Source organism: Bos grunniens, chromosome 8, assembly GCF_055505025.1.
Source record: "Bos grunniens cultivar Pamir isolate PY7600 chromosome 8, Bosgru_T2T1.0, whole genome shotgun sequence".
Taxonomy (NCBI): domain Eukaryota; kingdom Metazoa; phylum Chordata; class Mammalia; order Artiodactyla; family Bovidae; genus Bos; species Bos grunniens.
In genome coordinates this window covers 17167824-17180368 of record NC_141172.1, presented here as the reverse complement: position 1 = coordinate 17180368, position 12545 = coordinate 17167824, and the positions used below count along the sequence as shown (strand labels likewise).

At 35.3% G+C, this 12545-nt stretch overlaps 1 protein-coding gene across 7 annotated transcripts in view; it reads right to left on the bottom strand.

The window, feature by feature from the left end:
- Positions 1-12545, bottom strand: part of LOC147366710 (uncharacterized) — a 1020409-nt gene that overhangs the window by 168844 nt on the left and 839020 nt on the right. Inside the window, exon 8 of one of the 7 annotated variants that reach the window (XR_015168963.1) lies at positions 3747-4150. The exons of the other annotated variants lie outside the window; for them this stretch is intronic. The gene's annotated coding sequence lies outside the window, so the exon portion shown is untranslated. Of the gene's footprint in view, positions 1-3746; positions 4151-12545 lie in introns of those variants that run through there. 7 annotated transcript variants of the gene reach the window in all.

Sequence of the window (12545 nt, the reverse complement as noted above, 5' to 3'; positions counted from 1 at the left end):
TTCTTCATCGTGTACCAATTTTCCAAATTCAGGTCAGCAGCATCAATTATTTAATAACCCCTCAATAACTGAGGGGGAAAAGTCAGCCTCATCTTAAAAGGTAATGCTGACCAAGTTGATCAAAAATTCAGCTGAATCCACTGAGTTTCAAGGAAATTTAAGGTTGTTTATTGGCTTTTGTTCCTATTACATTGGCTTTTGGTCAAACAAATATAGGATAAACCATATTTCTCATGGTACCATGTTTTTTAAGTTTCTTATAATAATAAGCTGAAATTGTTAATTGGTGTAAAACTTTAAATCAATTTGTAAAGTGAGAAAATTTCACTTTTTTAATCTTCCAATAATCTTCTGGTCTCTTTTTTAGTTAAATGTGTGTCAAATCACTTTATTTCATTTGGTGCTTAAGAAAAAATCAAGGAATTAAAACATCATTAGTTTTCCTGTAACTACTGATGCCCCCATATTAAAACATACGCCCCTAAAAATACACATCTAACTTCTAACAAGTAACCTAGAAATTCAATGTAATCTTATTAATTTGTTAATTACTATCTGTCAGTTTAACCACAAACACCAGTAATTTCCATAGAAAAATTATATATGGTATTTTTATTTTGTTTTCTACCTTGGCATTGAAAAAGCTAAAAATTCAAGTTCATGTTAAAGAAGGCTTATTGTTATACCTGTAATCAAAAATTCAATGTTAACCTTCAAATTATAACTTCAAAACAATGGGCAGATTGAGAGAAAAATATTACTTTTTTTAAAGTGAAGACAAAAGGATAACTTATGATTTCCAAATGGCCTTTGAAGAATAGTAGTCATCCTTAACAAAAAAAAAAATGTAACTAAATAACACTATTTAAATTTCAAATCATTTCCCTTCAAACTACAGAAAACCACCAACAAATATTTATTGTTATCAGAAAGATCCACGAACTTAAAAGCTTTTGCAAAACAAAGGAAATCATAAACAAAATGAAAAGACAATCTAGCAACTGGGAGAAAATATCATCAAACCAGGCAGCTGACATGGAGTTAATTTCCAAAGTATGCAAATACAGATGGCTAAAAAAGCATGTGAAAAGATGCTCAACAGTGCTAATTATTAAAGAGGCACAAGTCAAAACTTCAGTGAAGTATCATCTGAACAGCAGTCAGTACAGTGATCATCAAATAGTATACAAATAATAAATGCTGAAGAGGGTATGGAGAAAGGGACCATTCCTACACTGTTGGTAGGAATGTAAATTGGTGCAGCCACTGTGGAAAATAGTATGGAGGTACTTTAAAAAACTAAAAATAGTTTTAAATTTGATCCAGTCATATGATCATACTGACCCAGCAAATCCACTCATCTGCATAAACCTAGAAAAGGCAAGAAATTTAATTTAAAAAGATACATGTACACCCAAGTTCATAGCAGTACTATTTACAACAGCCAAGTCATGGAAGCAACTTAAGGGTCTAACGACAGATGAATGGATAAAGAAGATGTGGAATATATATATACATAATACATAATATATATGTATATATGTTGTTTTGATGTTTAGTCACTAAGTCGTATTCGACTCATTGCGACCCCATGGACTGTAGCCCACCAGGACAGCCCCATCTGTCCATGGGATTTCCTAAGCAAGAATACTGGAGTGGGTTGCCATTTCCTCCTCCAGGGGATCTTTCCGACCCAGGAATTGAATCCACAACTTTTGCATTGGGGTCTTCCCAGGTGGCGCTGGTGGTAAAGAAACCACTTGCCAATGCAGGAGATATAAGAGATGTGGGTTCTATCCCTGGATTGAGAAGATTCCCCTAGAAGAGGGCATGCCAACTCATCCAAGCATTCTTGCCTGGGGAATCCCCACAGACAGAGGAGCCTGGTGGGCTACCTTCTGTAAGGTCACAAAGAGTTGGACATGACAGAAGGGACTTAGCGCAAATGTACTTTTGTACTGGCAGGTGGATTCTTTACCACTGAGCCTCCAGGGAAGCCTATGTATGTATGTATGTATGTATGTATGTCATAAAAGAGAATGAAATATTGTCATTTGCAATAACATGGATGGACCTAGAGAATATCATACTAAGTGGAGTAAGTTAGACCAAGAAATACAAATATATAGGATATAACTTATATGTGTAATTTAAAAAATAATACCAATGAATTTCTTGATAAAACAGAAATAGACTCATAGACATAGAAAACAAATTTATGGTTACCAAAGGGAAAGAGGGGAGAGGGATAAATTAGAAGTATGGAATGTATGGATACAAACTACCATAAGTAAAATATAGAAACAACAAGGTTTTATTGCATAGGTAAATAGACAGAGAACTAAATTCAATATATTGTAAAAACCTATAATGGGAAAGAATATGAATATATATACATACATACACACACACACACATATATATATATATATACATACACACAGAACCATGAATCACTTTACTGTATACCTGAAACTAACACAATATTGTAAATCAACTAGACTTCAATTACCAACAACAAAAAATTCCAGCTTTTAAAACTTTACTTAATTGCTCATCAGAAACCTACATTAAATTGGACCCTGAAATTGAAAGATAATTAGCTTCAGATTATAACCTTTATTTTCATTAAATTTTTGATAAGAAGTCAGTTTTTAAATACTTTCAAAAGAAATATTTAACATATGCTTTCTTCACGATTGCTATTTTTGCCTTTCAGAAAAAAGATGAGAAAAGATTAATTATGCCCTTAAATATCTACCTACATTTCAGCCCACAACTTTTAAAGGGTAGGGAAAGTGGAGAAAACTTTCAGAGAAATTCATAAACCCTTCAAGTGCCACAGATGGGTTTTAGGTAGCATGAGCAATTTATTAGATTTATTGCTTGTACTTGCTCACATGAAGGAAGTTATAAGGTATTCCACAAAAGAAGATAAAATTGAAGGTTGTTGGTAGAAACTGTTATTGTTGTAAACTATACAAACGAGGGATGTGACCTAGGAATAAAAAAAGAAGTTATTTTCTCTTTTCTGTCACCTGGAGACATCTCTCCTTTGAGTCATCTTTGAGTCTTTTTCATTGTTTTATTTTTCATCCTTGTAAAAGCACTCTTACTGTTTAGTAAGCAGAATTAGGGTAGCTGAAGTTTATAGAGTCAATGGCTGACAAACAATAAGGTCAATGCCTGTCCCATCCTGGAAAAATTGAGGTTAGAACAGGTGAAATTATCATTCTGTTTTGTTTTTATGGCTCTAATAGAATACCAGAGAGTCCCTGACCTCTGCTGCCAGTCATGTCTTACTCTAACAGCAACGCGTAACCTTTAACACTCAATTAAAACAGGAAATAAGACAAAGAATGGGTCAATATGCATGTTTGGCCAATGCAAGCCTTCAAAATAAATTCCAAGGGGCTTTCAAAGGAGCCATAACCCCTATTCATTAAAGTTACGGTCAGTAAAGTAAAAGAAAATAGAAACAAAAATATAAGCTGTATCATTTATTTTCTTTCTGACCCTAAGACCTGTGTATTAAGGTATCTCACAACAGAACAATTCACTTTACACTTTCTGGTTACTGAGGGTGAGGTTCTTGCTGCTAACTGGCTGAACAGGACAGGATAGATGCCAAAGGCACAGAAGGTTGCTGACTTGAATAGTCAGATCATTTTATTTAATGTGAACTTATTTTGTAAATAGAAGAAAAACAGAGAGTACTTTCTTCATATGGAATAACAGCAGCTTTTTTTTTTTTTTTAGAGAAGTTAAATACATCAGAGCTAGTAATAGGCTTTGGTGATCACTCAGAGAGGCTTTCCGGAGAAGGCAATGGCACCCCACTCCAGTACTCTTGCCTGGAAAATCCTACGGATGGAGGAGCCTGGTAGGCTGCAGTCCATGGGGTCGCTAAGAGTCCGACATGACTGAACGACTTCACTTTCACTTTTCACTTTCATGCATTGGAGAAGGAAATGGCAACCCACTCCAGTGTTCTTGCCTGGAGAATCCCAGGGACGGGGGAGCCTGGTGGGCTGCCGTCTATGAGATCACACAGAGTCGGATACGACTGAAGTGACTTAGCAGCAGCAGCAGCAGCAGCAGAGAGGCTTTCACACTAGGGAAAACAGGTGTGCCATAATTCTGACATGTCCTGCAAAGCGACAACTTGTTAGTGGGTGTAAGTTCCACATGTATACTCCAAGATACTATCTCATGTTTTATCAGGAAGCAATGAGGAAAGTGCAGGAGAAAAGACATATGAGGCAAAAAGCAACAGCAGACACACCATGGTCCTGGGATTGGTTAGGTCTACATGCCAATTCTGTGCTTCCCTGGTGGCTCAGAAGGCTCACTGCCTTCAGTGTGGGTGACCCAGGTTTGATCCTTGGTTTAGGAAGATCCCCTCAAGAAGGGAATGACTACCCACTCCAAAATTCTTGCCTGGAGAATCCCATGGACACCATTTTCTAGGAAGCAGGGATAATACTATATACCTCTTGATACTGTGTTTATTTTCTTCCTATTATTGTTTTTGACTAAATTAGATGGTTCTTATTTAATTATTCAGTGACTAGCATAAAACAGGCATAAATATTTCTTGTGAAGTGTTAGTTGCTCAGTTGTGTCCAGCTCTTTGAGATCCCATGGACTGCAGCCTGCTAGGTTTCTCTGTCCATGAAATTCTCCAGGCAAGAATACTGGAGTGGGAAGCCATTCCCTTCTCCAGGGTATCTTCCCCACCCAGGGATTGAACCTAGTTCTCCCACAATGCAGTCAGATTCTTTACATTTGAGCCACTAAGGAAGCCCCTCATTAATTCATTATATATATATTTCTCTACTGAACCAAAATGATTTGATCTAATGTGGCTCAGTGGTAAAGAATCTGCCTGCCAATGCAAGAGACGCAAGAGATAAAGTTCGATCCCTGGGTTGGAAGAAGGAAATGGCACCCCACTCCAGTATTCTTTCCTGGGAAATCCCATGGACAGAGGAGCTTGGCGGGCTACAGGCTATGGGGTTGCAAAGAGTAGGACACTACTTAGCAATGAAAAAACAACAATGTAATATTAACTGTTAGAACTCCAGAAACACAGTACCAAGGTGTACAATTTCACATAATGTGGTCATATATTTATTTTCAAGTGAAATAGTTTAGACAGGCATTTGTATGCATACAAAACACACACAGATACACACCAACCCACGTACATGCATATCAGAAAAGATCTGGAAAGATATACATAAATGTCAATAGTAGCAACCTGTGGTGGTAGGAATATGATATATGTTTCTTATATTTGGGCTTCCCTGGTGGATCAGTGGTAAAGAATCCATCTGCCAATGCAGGAGACCTGGGTTGAAGATCCCCTGGAGAAAGAAATGGCAACTCACTCCAGTATTCTTGCCTGGGAAATCCCATGGACAGAGGAGCTTGGCGGGCTACAGGCTATGGGGTTGCAAAGAGTAGGACACTACTTAGCAATGAAAAAACAACAATGTAATATTAACTGTTAGAACTCCAGAAACACAGTACCAAGGTGTACAATTTCACATAATGTGGTCATATATTTATTTTCAAGTGAAATAGTTTAGACAGGCATTTGTATGCATACAAAACACACACAGATACACACCAACCCACGTACATGCATATCAGAAAAGATCTGGAAAGATATACATAAATGTCAATAGTAGCAACCTGTGGTGGTAGGAATATGATATATGTTTCTTATATTTGGGCTTCCCTGGTGGATCAGTGGTAAAGAATCCATCTGCCAATGCAGGAGACCTGGGTTGAAGATCCCCTGGAGAAAGAAATGGCAACTCACTCCAGTATTCTTGCCTGGGAAATCCCATGGGCAGAGGAGCCTGGAGGGTTACTGTCCATGGGGCTACAAAGAGTTGGACACAACTTAGAAAACTAAACAACAACAATTTGTTGCTTTTATAATAACAATATAAAAGGACATTTTAATATTTGCAAATCATCTACTTAGTTTAAAATTATAAATTTGATTACTGATAATCCTTCTTAGATAGGCTTTTTACTTAAAAATATTAGCGATATTATCTTTGTACCATCTCTTATTTCTAGCATTCACAGATCCATTAATTTCTGAATGTGTATATTAATTGATGGAAAATGTGATTTTCTACATGCCAGCTGATACTATCTCACCCCATTTTAAAGGAAAACATTCATGTGTTACTGCTTTAATATGATGAAGGCGATATTGAATTCTGCTAGTATTTTACTTAGGCATTAGACTTTGTAGTGTGGGAAATTAAGATTGGTCTTTAGTTTTCTTTATGGTATAAGATTATGACATTTACTATAAGTACTTTACTTGTTTTTGTGAAGAATTTGGATGCTTTCTCTCATTATATATGCTTTGAAACATTTTCAGTAACATTGTGATTATTTACATTTGTAGAATTACCTTGATTATTTTAATAATCCCTGATTATGTGGGGGTAAGTTTCCATAAAATATATTTTCTATAAAACATTCATAGAACTTATTGCACAGTTTTGTAAAATATTTAAAGCTTTGGGATTTGGGGGATATATCCTTTTTGTCACTCATTGTTTTGTTTCTGTGTATTCTTCTTTGCTTTCTTGAATAGATTATTCCTAGTTACCTTATTTTATTTTCTCCAATACAAAATAAATATAATAGCATAGTTTATACTATTAGTTCTACTGCTTTCTAGATTAAATTCTGATTTTATTTCTTTATTTTTAATGATTTGAGCTACATACATAATGAAATAATTGCCATGATAAGTTTAGTGAGCATCCTTCATCTCATATAGATACAAAATAAAAAGTAATTTTTCACCTTGGATGAGAACTCAGGATTTACTCCCTTATTTATTTTTATATTAAAATAATTTATTAATTATCTCCTTTTTAGGGGACCAAGTTCATCATAGACCTGTAAGATTTACTTTTATTTCTTATGTTGTTTAGGTCTTCTACATCCCTGCTGTTTTGACTATTTAATCTATCTTTGGCAAAGATAGTATGTTAAAATATTCTATTATGTTTGTGTTTCAGCTTATTTACTTCAGGTTTCTGATACATTTTGCTTTATGACAGTTTATGCTTTGTTATTTGATGGATAAATATTTATAACTGTCATATTATCATTATAAGCTGTAGCCTTTAAAATTATAAACTGCCTTTTGTTGGTTTAATATTTCTATGGCTGAATTTTCTACTTTGTCTCTTGCCAATATTGTATCCTCCTTTTCATATATCTACTATGTCCACAACCTTCAAACTTTTTCAATTACTTTGTTTACTATGTCCCCTGTACACATCAGATAATTGAATTTTTCTTTGAGTAATCTGAAGATCTTTTCTTGTTCTGCTGAACAATTTAATCTCATTTAAATTGCTTTACATGACAAATTCTTGATCATTTTTGTCATTATTTTAGGTCATGCTGTTTTAGATATCTTTCACTATGTAGACAATTTTCTTATTTTCTTTTTACTATTACGATATACAGGATATTCTATCATTGTGTCCTCTTAATAGCCTTTATATTAATACCAAAATAAGATACTCTGAGCTTCTTCTTTTTAGACAGTATCTTTCAGTTCCCTAAACTGATAATAAAATTAGAGTATATCCTTTCCTCACCATCCTCCTTTCTACACTTTCTCTGACTTAACTATCTGATACAATGGCATCATCTTTTAGGGTACTTTGCTACTATAGTATTACTTAGAAAATTCTGAATTAATGTATTTTTGGCTTGCAACTGACAATATTCTTTCTTCTTTTTTATAGTTTCCATAATTTTATCAGTAAATACTTTGGTATGTTTGAATCTCCTGTACCAGAGATAAATTCTCCTTGGTACAGAGTATATCTTTTCAAAATGAAGATTCTAATCTTCTTTTAAGGACATCTCCTGAATTATAATTTTAAATACTTGCTCCATTCCACTGTTTTTCTCTTCTTTCAGAGCTCCAATTATGTGATTGTTGACAATGTTTGCTTTGAAGATTGATGTAACTTCAATATTTATCACTTGGTCCTATGGCCCCTTTATATTTTCTTTTATTTCAGTTTTGTTTTCTTACTTCTATGCATTTGATCTGTTCTGTACCTTACTGTGTTGTCAATTTTTTTTTCTTTTAGCTCTTTGTAATGTAGTCATTATTTCAGAAGTAATCTTATGTTTTACATCTACTTTTATTCCCAATTGACATCCAGTGAATGAGTAAAACAAATTTTCTGGTTTCTCAACTCTAATGATGCTTCAGTGACTGGTAATTCTTTTTGTACATGGTATTAATGCTTCAATACACTGTACTTTCTATGCACTTGTTCTCTCTACCTTGGTTGTCCTTAGATCAATCTAGAACCTTTCTACCAAAGAAATTGGAGCACCTGACCTGCAATGTTTGATACTCAGGAATAAAAAAAAAATGGAACTGCATCTTAAAAGCTACAAATATCATAAAGGAAATTTAAGAAAATACTTTATTATTGATAACAGCTGATTTGAATGCCTCTGTAAATAATATTTATGAAAATGTTATTAGAACATAATCTAGATATTTTTTAAATAAACTGGAAGATAAATTTAAGAAAATTAAAAGGAATTTTTTTTAAAAAGGAGAGAAAAAGTGAGACACAGGGACTAAATTCAGAATATTTGTAGTTAATAATAATTTGAGAAGAAAAGCAAAGAGACACTAGAAGTGGAGGAAAATATGCATAAATATCTCAAGTTCTCTTGGGATTAAGAAAGACTTAATTCAGGCTGAAAATATTTTCCAAGCACTATTTGCTATAAGTGAATAAAACAAGAACACTTCATAAGTTTAAGGCGTAGTCTTACGAAACTTCAGTGTTTCAAGAGAGAGGAAAAGTCTTAATAAAACTTTTAGGTAAGGTCAAGTAAAGGATGCTGGAAGACTTAGTTATACTAGAATAAGAGTCAGATTGGTATTAGACTGTGTACTCAAAAGCAATGAAGCTATATCTTCACAATTATAAAGGAAATGTAATTTTGAACCTAGAATCCCTTACCAAGAAAAACTAATAACCAAGAATGAGAGTAAATATAATTTCAAACATAAAACACACATAGATCAACCTTTCATGACCACTTTCAAAGGAGGAAATATTAATGTACTTCATAAAAGGAACAGAAACCCAAAGAGGAAGATATAGATTCAAAGAAATAATCTATTTAAGTTAGGAAAACAATGTAAATAAATTCCAAGTTGTCAGCTCTACAAAATCCTTAGAATACAACTGGACTATATTGAAAAGTTAAGTCAAAGGCTCTATGAAGACTAACTTGAAAAGAATCACAGATTTTGTTTGAAACAAATTGTCTATTTAAGAATCTCTATGATATTAGCAATTAAAGGATAACATGTTACTTTATTCAAGGAGGAAATGGTAAGGAAATGAGAAACTTCAGGGGATAAAAGTATATAAATTAGTTAAATATGAACTAGACTAATATAAACCATGGGTCTTGAGACAATAATATGTCATAAGTGATGATAATTTACTTGACTTGATGTTTGAAACCTTCTCATTTGAGAGGCATGGACATAGCAAAATGAAATCACACTTTCTTTTCCATATGACATAGCTCAACAGGCTATAAGAAAGATATTTTCAGATATAATCCCAGTATAATTATAAACATTTTAAAATTAACTCTTTTATAATACTATTATCAATCTATAGGGTCTATCCAGACTTAACTGTCACATTAGCGTTCTTCATAACAAAATAAAATCCTAAACTGTGGGTTGTATTGAGCTTTCACATCCTTGACAATAACTTCACAAGTTAGTTTTAGTGATCACCTTGGTTCATCTTGTACTTTGCCCCTTGGGTCCACTTCTGCTAGTGCATAAACATCACACATATCCAGTTATGTTTGCCATTTATATTCCATCTATGACTCCTGTACCTTAGAGGTCATTAGAGAACTTCTACAGTAGCCAACAAGTTTCTTTAAGTACCACCGATTTTCTCAGACGAGTAAGTCAGAATTAATTGTTTTTAAAATTTCCTATGCTTTTAAGTCATCATCCATTGCAGAATTTCATGCCATAGAATTGTGCTTATTTGTTTCAATATTTTTAAAACTGTCTTCTCAACATCTAAGATGTATATTTGACTACACTCTGCAGCCTATTCTTTCAGTGCCATATAGACTATAAGATAACATAATGTCTTCGTCCTAAATTTCCCATTGTCTTCTCTTTAGCAATCAATTCTGCCCTGCCCAAAAGAATCAGATCCATTCTAACTGTTTGATGAGTTTTTCCCTTTCACCTCTGTGAAACTGACTTTTTCAAAGTCAAGTTAAGAATCTTTCTTTTTTTGTATTTGAATGAGACTTTCAGTAAATGTCCAGATGGTTGAAGCCTCAAATAACTATTGTAATTTGCATCTTAGCCAATGTGAGCTACATGTACAAAAAGTGGTTTCTACTCCCTCTATACAGCAGATTACTCTAATCTAATCTTTCATAATGGCATCACTTCTGTTTCATCCTCTATGCTTGTTTGAATTTTCATGGATTTCTGAGAATGTATATATTGTTTTGAGTTTGAGATTTTCTCTGTCTTCTGATATAACAGATGTTTCTTTTGAATAGGGCATAATTTTCCATTAGGGTATTCTTATCTTATCCCACCAAGTTTTGGGAGAATACTAAAAGACGTTATTTGCTATTTTATCCTATAATGTCAGATTTGCACTACTTATCATTCATTCTTTACATTTCAGGAGTCTACAGTTTCTCAAGCTTAGTGCTAGGTAATATATATTTTAAGATATAAGTGGATATATTGTGAAAAAATGGTGTCAGGGTCAAATACTTTGGGAAGCATCATCTACCATAACTTCTTAGCAATTCCCAAGCTGAATAACAAGTGAACAGCCCAGAAAAATACCACATTAAAAAAAAACAAAAAGCTAAAAACTTGCTTAATTTTGTAAATCTTAAATGTTAAGCATGCACCATTCAAGATACAGATAAAACACAAATACAGCATTGTTCTCCCCTTTAAAATTTATGCAATGAATTTAACCTTATCCTGGTCCTAAGTGAAAACTTCAGCACGTCCACAAGCCCTGTATGTTAATTACTATTAAGTGATTATTAGAGTAACCCTGGAGAATCCCAGGGACGGGGGAGCCTCATGGGCTGCTGTCTATGGGGTCGCACAGAGTCGGACACGACTGAAGCGACTTAGCAGCAGCAACATCAGCAGCAGAGTAACCCTAAAGTTGCTGTGCTCTGCTCAGTAGCTCAGTCGTGTCAGACTCTTTAAAGTCCAATGGTCTATAGCCCACCAGGTTCCTCCGCCCACGGAATTAACCAGGCAAGAGTAATGGAGTGGGTAGTCATTCCCTTTTCCAGAGGATCTCTCTTGTATCTCCTGCACTGGCAGACAGATTTTTTCCCACTAGTGCCACCTGGATGGAGAAGGTGATGGCACCCCACTCCAGTACTCTTGCCTGGAAAATCCCATTGACAGAGGAGCCTGGTAGGCTGCAGTCCATGGGGTCGCAAAGGGTTGGACACGACTGAGCGACTTCACTTTCACTTTTCACTTTCATGCATTGGAGAAGAAAATGGCAACCTACTCCAGTGTTCTTGCCTGGAGAATCCCAGGGACGGTGGGGGGGCCTCCTGGGCTGCCGTCTCTGGGGTCACACAGAGTTGGACACGACTGAAGTGACTTAGCAGCAGAGCAGCAGCCACCTGGAAAGTCCAGCCCTAAATTTACTTTCAATTAAAAACAAAATATCAATATATAACCAGATTGTCTATTCCAAGATGAATCAAAGAGCTTAATTTAACATATATATTCTTCCTAACACCCGACCAAGTGTGTTTCAGACTGAAAGGAAAGATTATTTCCATCAACTTACAATTCTCCTACTTCTCCTTCCCAGGAGGTCCAGACACCTCCAGGGATTTAGGGATGGATAGAAGAGTGATAAGGGCTTAAGAAAGGACTTAATCAAAAGCCAGTTCCTGTTCCTTAAGACTGGCAAAAGTTTATAGCTGTTGATCTCATGAGCATTTTTTGTTGGTGGTGGTGGTGGCAATCTTTGGTAAAAGTTTATCAGACCCACTAACTTCCAGGTGCTCACTTAAGGACATTTCCTGTTGTTTCTAGATATCCCATAATCACATCCATCTTCACTGCTGGGCTCCTTCTGCCCACTCAAGTGGCTCTACTAGCCAGGACTCAAGAATACTCTACCCTGACCCTCTCTCCTACATGGTCACATCTATCTACACGAAACTCTCAGGCACTCCCTGCCCCGATAAACTCTGGTTGTACAAGTCAGTCTCAACACAGCCTCCTCTCACAGGCCACTTTCATTTTCTCACAGGAGTCAGGATCCAATCTTCAGAGTCCCTAGATTTCAAGGAGCACATTTTAAGCTTTCTGAGAGCTTCATAAGAGCCCTCCTCACTAGATTTGCCATAAGAAGGTAGCACAGCCCACCACTCCCTCTTGGTGAGCACAGGAC